We start from the raw sequence: 20,029 nt of genomic DNA on the forward strand, positions 1-20,029 counted from the left end.
GGGGGTGTAAAAATGTAATAAGGAAACTGTGAAGTACTTCAAACAAGAGGAGACCATGGAAGGGGAGGATCACCCATAACTCAGGAGGCCAGACCACAAGAGATGCTCTTATTAAACCCGCACCACCTTTCACCGAGTTGCTCTTCTAAATCAGCTCTACATCTCAGGAAGGGTGTGACAGTCTTCCCTTTGGCTCCGTACCGGTTGCTTTCTGCCAGGGAAGGGGGCTCAGGAGGGTGTTCTGTACTCTTCCCTTGTAAGGGAGATGCACGCAGCTGTGATCTCCTCTGCCCCGCTCCCCCCCACCCCCCACAGTGAGAAATGGAGAGAGAGCCTCTCCTGGCCAATGAGGGGAACCGGGGAAGGAGACAGGGGCCTGGTCCGTCCTTGTTCCAAATGCACAGAAACAAACACAGACACACTCAACCCTGACTAGGTTTTACGCAGTTGCAAACTCAACCACTGGTGACGGGAGCAATCCACGAGAGTTAGAGGGTGGCAAACCAAATGACGCGGCCTGAAAATCTGGCCTCTGTGTCCCAACACTCCATGAAATGGAAGATTCCAATCCCAGAGAGGCTTTCCTGCCCAAACTCTGGAATCACCCTCTACCTCGACACTTCGACACTCACAGTATTCGTCTTCTCTCCTCCTCCCTCAGCCCACATGCTCTCTCCTTTCATGCATTCCTCCCGATTGAAAAAGCATACCGCCCACCCCTCAGAAATTCTTAAATCCACACTGTGACATGTAAATTGCATGGCTTTGGCCTATGTGGTAACATTCATTCATTCATTCACTCACTCACTCACTCACTCACTCAGTCAACAAATATACACTGAGCATCTGGTATGTGTCTCTCCTCCTTTGCTAAATCTCTGGCTAGTGGTTGAGTCCAGAAGTGGGAAAGCAAGAACATCATGGGGTCGGGAGTTCCTCTATTCTGGATTCAATTAGCTTTCTCCCCAGGGATGGTGGATAGCAGGTCAGTTTTGACCGCCCAGAACTCAGTGATCCTTTTTCTGCTAACAGCGCCTGGTTCCCCTCTGGGAGACAAGCCCACTCTTAATATATAGGCTTGTGGTAGCGCAGGCTCCATTCATGGCTCCGGAAATAGAGCAGGTGACTCAGCTGGACCAATCGGAGAACTGCCCCGATTTTGCCACGGTGATTGGTAAAACATAAGCCGGTCAGTGTTGAGGCAGCACAATGAACCTTCTGGGAAGGAAACCATGTTCCGCTGGATTTGAAATTACAGAAACGTGAAGCCAGAGCTGCTGCAGCCATCTTGCAACGATGTGGGGAGAATATAGCCAAGAGAGGAGAGAAAAGGAGCTGAGAGGCAGTGAGGGGAAAACTGGGTCCTTTTGAGACTGGATAAGCCTCTGAATCAAACCACACTTGAATCTGCGTCTACCTAGAGTTTTCAATCCCATGGGCCAGAAAATTCCCCTTATTATTAAGCCATTTGAAGGGGCACACTTGGCTGTGCTTGCAACAGACGGATACATATCTGCTATGTCGATGATCTAACAAAAATCAGAAATCCCTCAAATATGAAGATTAATTTCCTGATAAAACTCTTCCCAGGTCTACATGAGAGTTTTATAGTCTTCCTTCCAACAGAACCTTGACGTCATTGGCCTTTAATGGAAGAAATTGATTTTCCTTGCCTATCCCCAACCCCTGGCCATTAATTTGACAATGAAGGGCACTAGGTCCAACCCTCTTCTCTGGGTCCAAGACTTCTACCCCAGTTGGACCAAGGTAGAGAGGCAGACAGTCCTGCCCAAATCATAAAAGCTCTCGCAAAATAGGTTACCGCCATGCCCTTAAACCCACAGCCCCCATGTTATCTCTGAGACTGAGTTCTTCAAGAACCCAGGAAGGCTCTGTGGAGTCACCATGACCGAAGTCGGCCTCATGAGCTTTCACAGCCTGTGCTCTATCACTGGCTTCTTCTGACTGCTCTACACAAAGGAAGTGGATGACTCTCTTCGCAGCGGGGCTACCGGCTCTCTCCTTCCAATCCATTAAGCATGGCGTGGAGCCTGTGACTCTGTACACGCCATGCTGTTCTGTATAAATAGGGACCATCCATCAGAAATGTCACAGACAGGAAGCCAATGAAGTTTCTACGACCAATTTACAATCAGGATCCGCCGTGAAATGCACATGGAAAATGCCGTAACAGATTGAGAGGATGTGGAATACATATTACGCTTGGCCCGCAGAGCCCTGTCCAATCAGGGGGGTGAAGCGCAAAGAGGAAAGAGTGGAACATGCACAAAAATGAGAGAACAAATGAAATGCAGGTGGGGTCTATATTCACGCTGCAAGATGGAAACAACGGTGTGCCAAATAGAAATAGTGTAACAGTGTCCCATTTTTCTCCCTCTGTTCTGCAAAGTCGGCAAACCAGGGGCACTCTTGCAAATAAATGTTCTTCTTGATGCTGAATTTATTACCACCAGGCTAAAAAGCATAAAAATTGAAGATTTCTATTTAGACAGAAAATAAATTTAACCAAGGGGATAGCAAGCCGTGTTTCCTAAGTCTCAGCTGCCAATTCCCTTCAACCCTGTCCCCAGAGATTTAGTCACAAGCGTAAAATTTCAACTGGGGCTCAGTGGTGTCGCTTAATGTTTAGAAGCTTTAAAACCGCCTAGCAGGAAAAAGAGGAAGTTTGTCCATCGCCCTCCTCATCAACATCTTGAACACTCAGGCCCAAGGCCATGGCCTTCCTTACGTCGGGGAGAGATACAAAACATTTCAGTTATTCTAATAATTATTCAATTATTCTAATGAATGACTAGCAATAGCTTTCTTTCCATAGATGCCGATGCAAACGAAAGATATTTGAAACGCGGACACAATCTTCATCAATATCACCATCCTTACCACCATCCTGATGCCAGTAGGTACGTAATGACTACTGGTTTTACTCCAGAAATAGGAGTGAGTTCATATACAGTGAGGACTATCATCTACTCCCTATAGAGCTGATAAAATCTAGACTAATAGAGGTTAAGAATCAATTAAATGATGGACTCAGATCCCAGCACGTCTTCAGATGCCAGGCCATTAAGAACTGTAGTCACTGGATCTCCTGCCGCTAATCGAGGGCATTTATGAGCCCCTCAAAATGGGTCAGTTATCCATTTTCTTCCCCAGCGTCTCTGAAACATCAGCACCCCCCTCCTTAGCCCATTTCTGCAATCGACGACCTTCCCCGTCAAGAATAAATCAATCCAACGAACTTTTAGTAAACATGGAACCCTGATAATAATAGCTGACTTTGCCGGGTGCTAACTAAACGCCAGCCGGTGTGTTCACCATTTTATATGGATTATCTCACCCATTTATCACCCTGACCCCATGAAATATCTGCCATTATTGTCAACATTTGACAGGTAGGGAAACTAAGCCACGGACGGTGCGCGTGAGCCCAAGCGCATCCATCTACCAAGAGGCAGAGCTGAAAGCATTCTCTTCTCACGTTCTCCCGAACCAAACCAACAAGGCTTTCTCGGGCTCTGCTCCCCCGCAGCCGCCCTTGACATGTGACCCATGACCTCCACGCAGCCCGGGAGCATGATCAGTGAGTGCCAAGTGTCTTCTTCCACTTCATTAGCAGCTTTTGACACACTCGAGCACTCTCCCTGTCTTAGCACACACGCCTCAGTGGCCTCCGGTGATTCTTGACTCTTCCCCTGCTCGGTCACCTTGCTGGTCCCTCCTCATCTCCCTGACCTTGAAACATGACAGAACCGGGGCTCGGTCCTCACGCCACCTCCAGGCTCTCTCTGCTCACTCCCCTGGTGTGAGCCCTCCAGACTCAGGGCTTTAAAACTTTTTTTCTTAAGTTTATTTATTTTTGAGAGAGAGAAAGCATGAGTGGTCAGGGCCAGAGAGAGAGGGAGACACAGAATCCCAAGCAGGCTCCACGCTGTCAGCACAGAGCCCCATGCGGGGCTTGAACCCACAAATTGTGAGATTATCACCTGAGCCCAAGTCGGCCACTTAACCGACTGAGCCACTGAGGCGCCCTTCGAGGCTCAGGATTTTAAATACCATCAATAGGCTGACGATTCCCAAATATGTTCCTCCATTCCAGACTCAGCTCCCAAATCCTTAAGAGTATATTCAACTAACACCCAATATATATATCTTAAACTGGGCGGGTCCAAAACAACTCCCACTGTTCAACTGGCAAAAATCCACCCCCCGCCCAGTCTATGCTGCTCTCATAGAGGGCCTCTGTCCTTGGAGTCACGGGAGACAGACCTCTTGGGGCCGCCTCTAAGTGCTATCTCTGCCATACTTCACGCACCGTCTGTCAACAAATCATTTGGGGGCTCCATCTACAAAACAGATCAGAACCGGGCTAGTTCTCATCCCTCCGCTTACCTGCACCATTTTTCTGGAGTTATTTATTTAGCCTCCTCANNNCCCCGCCCACCCCCAAAGTTAGCTCTCCAGAGAGCAGCTAGAGTGGCAGCCTGTTACATTAGCCGCCTCGGTAACCAAGGTCTTCTGGCATCCGTCCCATGCACAGTCCCACGGTGACTCGGCTTGGTGATGGGACCCAGCCCCTGGGAGGCAAGCACAAGTTCACCGCGTGCCCTCCAGGAACGCGGCCACCATCTTAGAAGGCAGCCCAACCAGAGGCGGCCTCCGTGGATGTGGGACCACAGGGAAAGACAGGGCCAGACGTCCCAGCTGAGCCCCGTCCTCCCGCTGGGTGAGCCCGGGTGAAACCAACACACGCCGACTGGAAGAAATAAGCTACTAACTAGCAACAGACCACTAAACAGGGTGCTTCCAGAACAAGCCTGCTCAGTTCTCTGCTCAAAATCCTCCGATGGCTTTCGAGCCAAAGCAGGGTCTTCACAATGACCTGCAAGGCCCTCTGGCCGCCCTTCTGATGTCACCCCGTCACTGCCTCCTGTGCTGCAGCCACACCAGCCTCCTCGCTCCTCCTCAAGTTCACTAGGCACGTGCTGCTGCCCCTAACAGGTGCTCTTCTCCCTGCCCCCCTTCCTCCCTCCCAGAGCAGTCTCCCTGAGGGCCTATGTGACACAGCCCTGCCCCTTCCTCCTCGTCCCATGCGTACATGTCAGCGGTGTAGCCGCTCTGTGTTCACGGGAGTGCTTGTTCACTGCCGTGTCCCCAACGAGGATGCGAGCTCCTTGAAGGCAGGGACTCTGTCTCTCGGTCTTTGCTCTCTGCTGCATCCGAAGCCTAGAACAATGCCTTAGTCCCGCTAATAATCACCAAAGCTGTTGAAGGGACCAAAAAAAATGGAACCAGAGAGTCTAATGCATCTGTTCTTTTAAAAATTTTTTAACATTCATTTATTTTTTGAGCGACAGAGAGAGCGAGAGAGAGACACACAGAGACACAGCATGAGTGGGGAAGGGGCAGAGAGAGAGAGAGAAAGGAAGACACAGAACCTGAAACAGGCTCCAGGCTCCGAGCTGTCAGCACAGAGCCCGACCCAGGGCTCAAACCCACGAACCGCGAAATCATGACCTGAGCCGAAGTCAGACGCGTAACCAACGGAGCCACCCAGGCGCCCCCTAACGCATCTGTTCTTAACCAAAATCCTGCACTGAGTCTCCCTGACCAAGCCGCGAGCCCGTCCACGCCTGAGTAGGAAGACTTGCAGAAACCTCGCGGTCACATGCAAGGGGCCCCTACAAGAGTGCTGTTGCCTAGGCCTGGTGTCTCGCGTGCCTGGCAGAAGGCTCGAAGACAGATGTCCCTCCTCCCTGCCGTGGCTAGCTGTCCCCTCCTACACCCCGTAGGCTGCTCCATTTGCTCTGGTTGCCCTCACCCGAGGAATACTCACAGGGAACCTACTCTGTGCCAGCTCCGGGCACACAGCAACGAGCACATCGCACACCCTCAAGATACCTATACGACAACCTGTTTGTTTCCCCAGCTGGCATCCAGGGTGGGGTCACTCACCATTTTGTGGGGCCGTCCCATGCCCTATAGGATATCTAACGTCACTGGCCATTCAAAATCCAATCACCAGGGAGAACCAAACTTCCCTTGTCCATTTTCAGTTGTTTGCTAGGATGGCAGAAGCACCCCTGATGGACAGCCATGGCACCCAGGTCCCCAGCTGCGCCCTGTCACGGGTGCGCATGGGTCTGTCTCTCCAGCTTGATGCTGGATGGCACCATGACTCGGTGGCCTCTGTGTACCCACACCCAGCACATGTATGTGACACAAAGGAGGTCTGAACACGTTCTGCGTGGCTTGTGGGAGTTCACTCAAATCCTACCCTCCCCCCAGGCCAGCTCTTGACTCCTGCCTTCCTCCAAACCCTGCAGTGTACCCCCAAACCATCCTTGCCATCATGCAGCTTTTCCCCAAGCTTAAATGAAAATGTTCACCCAATTCAAAGTTGAGTGACTGAGTCCTCCGGAGAAGGGCATGATATATATAGAGAGAGTACACCCCATTAATACTCCCAGGGCGGTGTGTAGGGTACCATAACAGAGAATCACGGTGGGGTATTTAGAGGCAGAAAGGAGATCCCCCCCCGTGCACCCCTCCCCCAATACCGCGAATCAAAAACCTTGAGGTTATAAATTACACCTCATTGTGTTTTGGAATGATACAGTATTAAGAATAACTTTTAGGATAATTCTTTCTAAACTCTCTCGGAGATCAATCGCCACTCTCCAGTCCTCTACTGGTGAGCCATCTGATTCCCAAAGCTCACATACACCCTGAAAAGATTTGTGTGCCTCCAGACACAGGAAATGTGAGTCGGCTGGGCACCAAAGATGAAAAGTCAATTTCACATCACAGCGAGAAAATCATTTTCCCAGACGTTACACAAGCCCACAAACAACAATATTCAAGCCTGTGGCGCTGGCCTTGTCCGAGGAAATAACTCTTGAATTTAAGGAGAGACACAGCCCGACGAGATAGGGGTGAAGTCACCTGTCTAGAAACTGACAAGACTGGTGACAAAATGTCGAAGCCAAGTTCTCCGGCTTTGCGAGGTTAACAGAAAATGTCTGTATAGATTGCACACTGCAAGCCGTGGTAGGCTGTAACTTCTCCAAAATGAATAAAAATCCTGTCAATTATGAGCGAGTGAGCTTGACTTCCATCATATAAACTGTCAGATGAAAATGAGAAACTTCTTTACTAGCCCAGCATTAAATACGACTTGTCAAATCGGTCGTGTCCTGAGCTCACCGGTGGCAATGAACTCGNCGATGGAAATATGGCCCCACGTTAGGGGGCTGCAGGAGGGTGTGTTTGACGATCTGCCTTCCCTGCAGATCTCTCCTGATGACAGACCCCTCCTTCCTCTCTGCCCTTCTCCAGCCTGAGTGCCTCTCTTGGGGACAGTCACACAGCTCTGCGGCCGGGTCAGACCTTCGGTGAACCCCACCCCCGCCCCCCAGCAACAGTGGCTGCCTCAGTGCTCCCCACATGACTCAGATCTGCCCAGTGAGGTCCATCCCGGGACTTTGGCCTGTATGACGGGGAAACGTCTCTCTCCTCTCTGGGACTGCTGACCTAACAGGATGTAACTTGGAGTTTCTCGAGGCCGGTGAGGGGTAGAAGCTGTATGGGAATAAAGGCAGCACAGAGCTCAGTGCCAGAGCAGGAGGAACTGGGTGCCCGTTCAGGAATCCTGACTCCCTGTCTGCCGGGAGCCGCACCGGCCTCGCTGGATGACAGTCCCAGCGAGAGAATGGCAGCGTTTGCACAGCTCCTGCCATGAGAGGTGAAACTTGTACCTCCTTCTGCTACTACAGGCTCATGTTGGAAATGAGGCTGCAAGGTATGGACCAGGCCTCACAATATTCCAGATCAGACCCATATTCCCCACACAGATTCCTCATAAGGAAGAGCATATTCCTACCTTTTCAAAAGAGATTTTAGATGAAAGCACTGTGGATGATTGTCAAAAGGCTCTTTCTATGGGCCTTGCAGATCCAAAACTTAGATATTAAAGGGGATTAAGAACACAGGAGTTACAATTGAGCCTGGCCCCGAGACAAAGAGCCTAATTTAGAGTTTAGGAACAGATAAAGGCAGAACTTAAGTTAATACTTACACCTTTTCGAACTGGTGATGTATAGCAATCCCTTCCCTAAGGCCTACTTTCCGCAAACACCCTCCCTTACACTGGCGGCTGGGATGAGGATGGGTAAGAGTAGCTAAAACATAAACCCGAAAACAAAGGCCGACACATTTAGGGCCTCCATGGTGTTCACACATTCAGCATCAAGTCAAAAAAGTTTCCACAAATAACTTATTAACCAGCTCAAAAGCATTCGTCCCCTTGAGAGCCAGACAGAATGACTCCCAGCCTATCTATATACAACTTAGCCTATGTGCTAATCCTGGTGTTATTAACTTAGAAACAAATATATATGTCATCCTGTTTGTCACTAAGAACATCCTGTTATTTCCGTAGTTGTAAGATTTACTCAACCTCACTATGATTGGGGTAATTCTGCAACAATACTTCCGAATAACCTGCTCTTGTATGCTTTTCAAAGCATCTTATCACAAAGAGTTTTCCACTGTAAACATTCCTTTTTCTGATGCCATGTTATCGTTTGACCTCTAAATAAAGACACCAAAACCAACAGTGTAGATAGAGATGCCTGCCTGGTGACTAGGAAGATTCTCCTGACTCTCTCACTCTCTCTCGCCAACACCATCCATCCTTCAGGGACCCCTGGACCGGCTGGAGCGGGTCTCCAGCACCTACCCCAGCCCTAGCTGGTCAGCCCCTCCCCCTGGTTATTGCCACAAGGCAGGAGATAACCCCTTTTCTCTTTTTTCTTCTTTTTTTTCCCAAGTTTCAAAAAAATTTAATGTTTATTTATTTTTGATACAGAGAGAGAGAAGGAGCAGGGGAGGGGAAGAGAGAGAGAGAGAGGGAGAGAGAGAGGGAGACACAGAATCTGAAGCAGGCTCTAGGCTCCAAAATGTCAGCACAGAGCCTGATGCACGGCTCGAACCAACGAACCGTGAGATGATGACCTGGGCTGAAGTCGGACACTTAACCGACTGAGCCACCCTGGTGCCCCTTAAGTTTTCATTTAAAAACACAGAGAGACAGAGAGCACATAAGCAGGGGAGGGGCAGGGCAGAGAGAGAGGAAGAATCCCAAGCAGGATCTGCATTTTCAGTGCAGAGCTTGATGCAGGGCTTGAACTCACAAACGGTGAGATCACAACCTGAACCGAAATCAAAAGTCTATGCTTAACTGACTGAGCCACCAAGGCGCCCCTATTCCCACTTGTCTCTTAAGCTGGTTTGATTAGCAGCCTGCCGAATGTGATTGCTGAGCTCCCTGCTCCTAAAAACACTTCTCCCTGAGCTGCAGCCTTTGACTCAAATCTTTAAGACCGTCCTCAACCTGCCTACGAATAAGCCTGTTCGGACTCAGACTCACAGAGCAGTTAGGGAACAGTAATTCGAAAGCTCTGATGACTTTACATGCTGCTGATCCCCCTGCGGGCTCCAGGGTCAGTACCTGTAACTCTTCCCTGTTCACATAAAGGAGCTCTTACCTGGTCCCCAGCTGCAGGGCCTGCGTCCTGTCTCTCAGTCCCCTGTGCTTGAATGTCTGCCTTCAGGAGATTTCCACCCAGACAACAGCTCAGTCTTTGTTGATTGCAAATTGCCTAGAATAGAGTCTGGGATGCCACTGGGGTCCATCAGATGTTTGATAAAGATCACAATGGCCTCACTGATTATTGGTAGCAGATGATGTTGGACCTCGCCCAGGTCTCCACGGGAGAGTATTCCCCTGGAGATGTTTTTGAGTTACAGGCTGGGAGCAGCTCCTAGGCAGTGGCTGATCAAAGCCACCTTCTCTTTGGGTAAGACAATTGCAAACTCACACTCCTGACCTCCCGGTGGGGTCAGGCTGAGGCTCACTTCCCCTGAAACCTAGTTTCCTTTGTCTTTTTCTTTCTGTCCCAGATTTATTGACATGTAATTGACACACAACATTGTATACGTTTAAGGCTTACAAAGTATTGCCTGGATACACTCATATATTGCAAAGTGATTAACACAGGGTTAGCTAAGCGCCACCATGTCCCATAATTACCAGTTCTTTTTGTGAACATTAAAGATTTACTGACTTAGCAACTTTCAAATGCATAAAACAGGAGTGTTAACGTAGTCACCAAACTCTACGTGAGATCCCCACAACCTTCTCATCTTACAGTTACAAGTTCATCCTCTGGATCAATACCTCCCAATTTCTCCCCCCCCCCCACCCCTGGCAGCCACCGTTCTACAGTTTCAATGAGTTTATGAAGCCTCTCTCTCTCACTCTCTCTCTCTCTCTCTTTTTTCCCCTACCTTCCATTCTTGATCCGATCTCCTTCCCTCACTCCCTCACATGTCTACCAATCCCTCAAATCACATGCGTGAGGACTTCCCAGACTTGACTTCTAGGGAAGCTGGCGCAAAACACTGCTCAAACAATGCTTGTCAACGCTACGATCACACAGAGCAAGGAAAGGCCACATCACATGACACGAGAGAGCTGTCATTTCATGGAGACACTGAAGTAAGGACAGGATTTCACAGCCGGAGGTGAGGAGAAGGTGAGACGTGCAGAAGAATCTCAGTGGGGAAGGTTCTATGGGGGGGAGGGGGGAACCGCACAGCTGGAACAGCAACGGACAAGACAGGAGGAAGATACTTAACTTGCATCTCATCTGTTTTCCCCTGCAATGTGTGCCTTTCCATAATCTCATGGCTGCTCATAAATGGCAAGTTCATGGCCGGGACCCAGAAGATTCAGCAGGAGGAGCGTGTGAACGTAGGGGAGGGAAAAGAAGCACATGGTTTTCCCCTCAGTAGAGGGATGGAGGAAAATAATTCCCCCAATGTATGTGTACTTGGTGGAATGTTTCCTGGGAGAAGGAAGTTCAGAGGCCAACAGGGGAATTGAGGAGTAAGAACATGAACTAGGGGTAGGGCAGTGGGGGAGGGGTGCAGTAAACAGCTGAGTGAGTAAACAGGAAGAGGCCTGGGGCGCCTGGGCGGCTCCGTCGGTTAGGCATCCAGCTTCAGGTCATGATCTCATGGTTCATGGGTTCAAGCCCCACGTCGGGCTCTGTGCTGACAGCTCAGAGCCTGGAGCCTGCTTTGGATTCTGTGTCTCCCTCTCTCTCTGACCCTCCCCCACTCATTCTCTGTCTCTCTGTCTCAAAAATGGGTAAGTATAACCAGATGATGGGGCACCCTCCTCATGATTTTGGCTCAGGTCATGATCTGATGGTTTGCGAGATCGAGCCCTGAGTTGGGATCTGCACTGACAGTGTGGAGCCTGCTTGGGATTCTCTCTCTCTCTCTCTCTCTCTCCCCCCCCTTTCCTCTCAAAATAAATAAATAAAAATTAAAAAAAATAAAAACAAGAATAACCAGATGCTCTACTGAAGCAAACTCTCCAGTGACCAAAAGTCAGCAGGCATGAAAGCAGAGAAAGATGCACAAAGCTCTCGGAGGAACAATGCGCTAGTGAAGTTCCAGGTCATTCTGCATTGTACACGGTATCTTTTCGCGGCCCATGGCAGTCAAGGGGAGCTTCAATAAACACTCATTTCACGAAGCTGCGTCGACTTTGCAGAATACGCACTGAACCTTACTTTGCTTCGGGTTCCTTATCTGTAAAATGGGACTGACGCCAGGCCCTGTGCATCGCTTCCTGGGTTTATATGAAATGAGAGAACTCGCGTGAGTGTTCTCTGTAAACTCTCAGGCACCCTGCAAACCTCATCACCTTCCCTGAAAGCAACAAGCCCAAAATATCAGCATGTTAACTATTTTTTATCAGTTGAAAAACGAAAGGAAGGTCAAAAGGGTTACTCAAGTGCACTGCCAAGAACACAAGATATAGTAAAATTAAAAAAAAAAAAGAAACACCATTTGCTACGAGAAAAAGCATTAACCTATGGCAATCCCTTTGTACCCTCTGCTTTCCCAGCTCTGTTCCAAGCTTGCAGTGGCTGGTTTTCTGGGTAAGCAGATGGACGTTGGCGAATATGTGGCCTGCCCACAACAATTACACAGCTTTATGGTGCTTTAAATCATCCCAAAGATAAACATCAAAAACGAAGTTTCGGAGCTTGTCAAAACGAGTCTAATTAAAGCAGCAAATGTGCTAGCTGGCAAATGTGTCCCCGCAATGAAATAACAGGCACTGCTGGCTGCAAGGCATGCTGGGATCCTGATGACACGGGTCGGAAGGAGGATGGAGTTTCCGGCGGTCCAAGATGTAGTGTTCAGGGGCCATAGCGGGCCTGCCCGGAAGGCTCGAGAAAGCCCAGGCTTGTGGGGGCCGCAGGCGGGAGAGAGTGAGTCGTTCGTTTCGGTGGAAGATCCCAGCCCGTGGTTGGGAGCGTGGGTTGCAGGGCCGAGAATAGACAGAAGCCAAACGACTTTCTCGGTAGCCAAGAAATTAACCGGCCAAGGGATGGGGGGCAGAGGGCGACAGAGCATCAACAGAGCATTTGGACGCAGCAATGACCCACCCGCTCACTGATCCCCCTGCTTTGTGCCAGGGTGCTGGGCACCCTTCACTGTGTGACACCACAGAACACAAATGATCTTTCTAGCACCCTTCCTATACCCACCCCTGCACCTCCTTGAAACTACATTTATGGGACATTCACCACACGCCAGGCATGTTGCTAAGGATCTTCTATAAATTAGCTCATAAGCCTCACAAGTCCAGGGTGGCTCCCAGAAGCCATGTTTTAGCACCTGGCCTGACCTCCTGGCAACAGATTATCGAAGTGAATACTTCACTCACAACAGGCTAATGATAATGCTTGTCCCGGGAATTTGGATCTGAGTCTGCTCTTTGTGCTCTATGATTTCTGGTCTCTTGAACAGAGGAGATAAAAATTTTAAAAAAAGCTCGGGAGTTGTTTGGGACCCAAGAAGTAGGAAAATCGGTTCGCAGTGAGATTCATCCAGTCGACGTGCAGGGGAGAAGCAGACGTTTAGACCTGCACGTTCTACAAAGCCCAGGTTTGGGACCCATTACACAGCCCTGAAAGTTAATAACAGACATTCCTACTGGGTTAAACCAGTTTAAGTAAGTCTCTTTTCTTGTAACCAGGAACCCTAATTCACACATCACCCACGTAAGCGGGGATTCAAAACAGTCTCTCGGGCAGAAGGACGCCGGACGCCGGGGTTCTTACCCACCACACTTACACTCCCTTGCCTGACGCTCCCCACACACTCTGTTGTTCCGTTCCAGCCTGACCAAATGACAAGTTATCTGAACCCTCCCAACATCCACCTGCCACTGCAAATACTGATCCCTCTCCCGCCAAGTCCCTTCCCTCGTGGACGGGCACACTTGTATTTGACCCCCAAGACTCACAAGCATTGCCAAGGCTCCAACGTGGGGCTGGTGTCTCCCGCTCAGGTCCCCGGGCCAGCACCCACGGCTTTTCTCTTATGCAGGCTGCCTCCGGGTTCCGAGTCCCCCTTCTGGGCACACTGTATTCTGACTGCCCCCCTCATCAGTCCCCCGTCCCCGCCACCACCACACTCAGCAGCAGGGGCCACGTCTTTAATCTCTTCATCTCCACTCTCTGGCAGAGAGCCTCGCACTTAGCAGAAATACAAAGTTTTCTGGGTAGGTAAACAATTCAGATGAATGTGTTTTGCTCTGCACATTTCTTCCAGTACCAGGAGAGATGGGTGGAGCCTGTCACCGTGGGGGACAAGCTGACTGGAAATCAGAGGATCCAAACTGGGTCTATCTGGACAAAGCCATGCCGTTGTGGGACAATGGGATTGGGAAGAATTGCCGAGAGGAGCCAGAAGCGTGGTCTTTGCTGCGGGATAAATGCTCCCTACCTGATCTGCCTGCATCTTTCGTGCCGTCACAGCTCTCTCTCCACACAGCAGCCAGAGCGATCTTTCTGGAAAATACAGATCTGATTATGACACTGTTGTGTTTTAAACCCTTCGATAGCTTTCCATTGCTTACAGAGCACAACCCGAACATCTTACCAAAATGTGGCACCTGTCCCCTCCCTCCCTTCGTCCTAAAAACACCTACTTTCCTTCCACCCCAAGTGGCTAAACACGTGCCTGCCTTAGGGCCACTGCCTTGTTTTTCTCCTCAACCCCCAGTTTCAAACGGCCAACTCTCATCTCAAATAGCACGTCTTTGAAAACTGCGCCCTGTCGTCTCGGCATGTGAGAGCCAGCCGCCCTCACCACCACTCTCTACGTCACCCCCTCTCCCACTGGCTTCACATCTGTCACCACCGTCGTTGCTGTGAGCATCTGTTGGTTTGGCCCTTTACTCTCTCTCTCTCTCCTTTACACAATATAAACTCATGGATGGCGGAGTGCACCTCTGTCTTGCTCGCTGCCGCACCCTAGGACCCAGGAGAGTGGCTGCCGTGTGCACTAGATTCTCAAAACATGCACATGGAATCGACTTAGGTAGCAATTCAAGTGTTGGCTGTCCTATACTATTTGGATGACCTTGGGTGGGGAGGAATCACACATTTTCTCGAGTCTCCGTTTTCTCATCGATAAAAATTAAGAACCCTAGTAAAAGCAATGCCATCTGACTCCAAAGTGGCGTGGTTCCACTATGGCAGGCCTTTGGTGGGTTTTAGAATGAGGCAACTTGCCCTTGGAGAACCTTTTAATGACACTTCCTTAATGCAAACACTAAAATCACACATGTCTGATGTCAAGGTGGGTCAGCACAAACCGACCTGAGTACATTTCCTCCGAGCAGAGATGACAACCCAATCATGGACTTTATAACTGTCTCAGGGGCTTCTGAGAGCATCCATCCTCTCCCTTTTACGGCCAGGAGATTGCATCATAAAATTCATGGATCCATAAGATCTTCCCTTGCATTTATCTCTGTCCTCCAACCTGTGTGGAGAGGGGCTGTCTGGGGTTATCTAACATTTAGTGATGACCTCGGCTCTTGGCCCCGTGCCCTGGCTCAGCAGCTCGCAGAAGCAGGGAGGGTAAAAGTGCAAGCCCACCTGAGGACACCGTTTATCCTCTGCCCTCCTTCCCAGGCAGGCAATTACACTTTCAAAGAAAATGGCTGTCAGAGCCACAATTCTCCCAGCATTTAGCAGAGGCAATATTTAAAAAGATTAATGGACCACAGCTAAGGCCGCTTCTCCCCTCACTGTATGTATTTCTTTACCCGATTTACTCAACCTCTTTACATCGGGTTCAGCTAATTCTACGTTACAAGTTCTTTTTTCCTATAATAGTTTGAAATGATCTCTCCGCTGCCTTCCTGACCCTACCAGTACTGTTGAGATGTCTAATGCCAACGTGATTTTTATTCCTGAGTGATCTGTCTTCTCTCTCTACAAACTTTTCAAGGAGGAGAGCCTGGTGCTTAAGAACCAAGACTCCAGAGCGAGAGACTTTGGGCTTCAAGAGCCCTCTCCTCCACGCCAACTCTGAGATCTTAGGCCAGTTGCTTAAACTCTCTGCATTTCCGTCTCCGCATGTACCCATGAGGAGGTTAGGAGTCCCCACACCTTACAGTTGTGACAAGGGCTGAGTAAGCTCATCCATATGAAGGCTGAGGACAGTGTCCACCAGATAACAGCCCTGATAAATGTTATCTGCTTGGATAGCTGTATTCTCTGTATTCTCCCGTTTTCCTCGAGAGACTTAAATTTTTCTCTAACATTTAAAAGGTGTCTGTTTTTCCTTTTCCACCCTGTCTCCCCTCTGTGAAGATCTTCCGTCAAGATCATGGTCATTCTTTATTTCTGGAAGACCCATCATTCTTTAGTTCTTCCACTCTTCTCTCCTCTCCAATCACTTTTGCCTTTCCTCAGGGACTTCTAGTATAAGACTGTTGACTTTTCCTCAACTCTTTACTCCTTCCAAATGCCTTCTGGGAGGGCTCCTCCAGCTGGCTCCCCGCTACTTCATTCTTGACTCCATGCATCCTATCGTGCAGTCCATCACTGTGTTCTTTATTTTAAAACATGTTCCTCACCATGCATTTCAACTTGATTCTGTTTTATTAACTTCTTGCTCCTGCTTCCTGTCACCAATCTCCTCTCTTATCTCTGTTGGGGAAAATTATTATCCTTATTTTGAATTTATGACCTGTCTAGACCATTAGTTTTTATTCTCATAGCAGAGCTGAATCTCATATTCTTGCCTTTCTTTTATAGTGACTGTGTCCCTCACACAGTGAGTCCTGCCCATGACATTATTTCCCCCGGGAGAGTATCAGACGTGAGTTCGTGCCGCTCAGAGTAAGAGTGTCCTAGGTTAGGTAACACCACTTGCTGTTAACAGGTAACTACACGATTTTAGTGTGGTTACAGAATTTTACTCTTTACCACTATTTGTGGACTCCCATTTTTGTGCCTCCTAGGGACAGAATCCCTCTCCTTGGAGACTAAGTTTCCAGACCATCTGATATTTCAGGATGGAAGGCAAAAAGCCTGCGTGGCTTATTAAAGAGATACCACACTCAAGTTCACGACCTGGTTTCCGATCTATGTATTCTGGCTGGGGAAAAGACCGGACCATACAATTATCTCTGTTTCAAGAAATATATACTTCATCCTATAATAGAGAACCTCAACTTTTCAAAGTGTTGTCTCCTAACTAAATACATCTTCAGTAAGCCGGTCCATATTTCAATGAGGTCAGACAGTTGTGACTGGTGAAGGATACAGGGATGCCTCATCATTCCATGGGCAGGAGATCAATGTTGCACTTGCTTCGCTATGAAATGTATTCCTTGATCAAAGATAGTGCTGTGCAGAATGGCATGATGGAGGATAAGGCAAACCCATATTTAGAACATGTGTCTACCCCAGTAAGGAGGGATCTGTGTCCCCTTCATGATAGAAGAAGTCCAATGTTATCAGCATACCGCCGGTGACTGGGTGGTCTCCCAGGGAATGGTGCCATGCCAGGAGCTTACCGTCACTGTTCACATTTGGAAAATCGGGCACTTAAGCGGTAGTGTTAGTCCAGTCAGTCTCGATAATACTGAGCTCATGCTGCTGAGCCCATGGATGGAGGGAAGGAAGATAATGTGTTAGGGGATGATGTTAAGGGAATGTGAGCCATCAGCTCAAGAAACATACTGGCCCCTTCCAAACTTGCCCAAGCTCAGTCTCTCACGTATCAATTCTGCTAGATGACAGACTGCTGTTGGGCACTCCCAATCTATGGCTAGGTGGGTTGGAAACACTCAGTGTATAACAGGAATCTCACCCCACTCGCTGATTATCTCATGATTACACATTCAGTGCCTGCCAAGGCCCAGGAGCAAAGGATCACACTTACTTGCTGAAGAAGGGATAGATCAGCTCCAAAGTCTTAGAGGTCAGTTCTAGATCCTCTGCTGATGCTGTCCAGAGGCTTCATACAGTCTCCCTCTCTCCACAGACGCTCTGAGCACCACTGGGTCTGCTGGATCATGAGATTCACGAGGTAGAGACACTCGTGCTGCAGGCTGCGCTCACTGCTGAGCCCTTCTCCTGCTCTGGTACCCCCCCGAACTGGCAGCGTTCGGATGACCATGGACAGGTGTCAAAGTAGCACACATGAATGTTTTAGCAAAGTCCAAAGGACCCACCGTGAAATGTACTGCATCCTTCTTTTCTCCTGGTACAGAGCATGAGATCCGGCAACATGGCTTTCACCTTGGAGGGGCCATCGCAACATTCTCAAGACCAGTAAACACACAGAAAGTTCTCTGAGGTGAAAGGACTTCAATTTTTATAGGCTTTACCTTCTATCCTCTCAGTGACTCATAGCTCCCTACATCAAAGATACTTGCTGCTTCTAGCTAACCAGCTTCAGTCACCACAATGCCATCAATGCAGCAAACCAGTATTATGCTGTGTGGAATGTCAAGATCATCAAAAGCTCTGTGTATCATTTTATAGCAAAGTTCAAGAGAGCTGATGAAGCCCTGTGGCAAGCCTGTGATGGAGTGCCGTCGGCCCCGCCGGGGAAAAGCAAGCTGCTTCTGGTGGTCCTTGCACACGGATATGGAGAAAACGGCATCAGCCAGGTCAGTGGCTGCCTACCAAGTACAAGAGTCCCTGCTGATTTGCTCCCGTATAGACACGGCATCTGCACGTACAACTGCCATTAGAACCCAACCTGCCCAAGCTTATGACAGTTCAGTCATTCTCCAATAATCATCCGGCTCTGGTAGAGGTCACCCTGGTGAGTTAAATGAGGCACTGATAGGTCTCACCACCTCTGTGTCTTTCAAGACTTTGGTGGTGATGTTAAGCTCTGAAACTCCCCCGATGGACGCAGTATGTATCTGGTTTATGATGTTGGTAAGTAGGGACCTCGACCGACCAAGGGACCTCAACTCAAGTTAGGGTATTGAATACTGGATACAGAGTTGTTCTTTACTTTTATGTAGATCCTGCAGTCCTCTCATATCCTGTGCATCCCTTCCATTCTGAGAGTCCCAGGCACACTATGATCAGTTGATCACAGCCAAAGGCACCTGCAGCCACAGCTTTCTGCTTACCGACATACTCCCACTGCCCTTTCTGGTGACTATGGCCATCTTGTCTTTGACAATGAAGTGCTGCCACCTGACCTCTACTCCACCAGGGTCCTGTCATCCCTAATGAAATTGAAGAGCCCCTCTCAATAGGAATTCCCTCTTTCCACACTTGGCCTACAGGTCAATCAGAGCTTTTTGAGGATTCCGATGCTTCCCTCACGAGTGTGCTCCTCAACACCTTACTTCAGAGACTCTTGGTGCCACCCACAACTGTTGTGCAACGTAGCTGGAGCTGAGTGCGCTGGTCATACACGATGCCTCTACTGCAACCCAACACTTCTCGTTCTCAAATCTTTTGGATTATCTCCTCCGCATCACGCCAGGGAAATGCTGCCATGTCGACCTCGTTAAGTATAGTCCTCTAGTAAACCTAAGTTCCACTCACTCAACCAGCTGTTCAAACCATCTCCAGCTCTGTGAGCTGATCCATTAAATCCTTAGTCTTCAGAAGTGCACCATATCAATGAATTCAGCCTGATACAGGGTTATAATCTGTTTTCCTTGTCTAACGTCCTGAGAATCCACTCCCACACATCACTCTGATTTCTAGTACATATCAGCAACATCTTCCCATTCACTTTGTGCGTAAGCTATTTCATCCAGCCCCCCAGTGTTCACTTGCCCCATGGAGCATGATTCACCCTTATTTTGTGTCTACCAGCAACAGGAATGCCTATTGTGGGTTTTGGAAGAGAACTGGCATCTGCCCCAGGTGAGGTCATCACAGAATTTTCAAGCAAAAAAATGCTAATCTCTTCAGAACCAGAGAGCAAGCTACTTCCATCGGCAAGAACAGATCAGGTTTACTAGGATTTCAGTATGTCCCCATTTCAAATTCAGGGTCCCGTTCTTTCCCAATCAACCTTCACAGGAGAGGCTTAATGAGACTGATATGACTGATGGACTAAATGTCCTGGTGGAATTGAGGAACTATTGAGGAAAAAGTGTAAAAGCAGAATGATGGGTGGCTTTTGGTGGCTGGGTGACTCAGTCAGTTGAGCATCCTACTTTGGCTCAAGTCATGATCTCACGGGTTGTGAGTTTAAGCCCCAAGGGCTCTCTGCTATCAGTGCAGAGCCCACTTCGGAGTCTCTATCCCCCTCTCTCTCTGCCCCTGCCCTCCCCATCTCAAAAATAAGTAAACATTTAAAGTAGAATGACGGGGGTAGAGGTTGAAGAAAACCAACTATTGCTTAAATCCAAGGCAAGAACTCTGAATGGTCAGCATGGGGTGGAAGCCCACCCCTAGGCCCTTCAAACTTGGAGGAAGCGTGAACAGAGAGTGTTGTCACATGCTGCAAAAGGGTTCACATTTGGTTCCTTTCCCGGATCCACATCTTTTCTTGATTTATGACCTCAGGAAAGTTGTTTAACCTCTGGGTCTCCATTTACTCAGAAGTAAAATGGAGAAAATAATAGCATCTGCCT

Source organism: Crocuta crocuta, unplaced genomic scaffold (genome assembly GCF_008692635.1).
Source record: "Crocuta crocuta isolate KB4526 unplaced genomic scaffold, BGI_CrCroc_1.0 scaffold119, whole genome shotgun sequence".
NCBI classification, from domain to species: domain Eukaryota; kingdom Metazoa; phylum Chordata; class Mammalia; order Carnivora; family Hyaenidae; genus Crocuta; species Crocuta crocuta.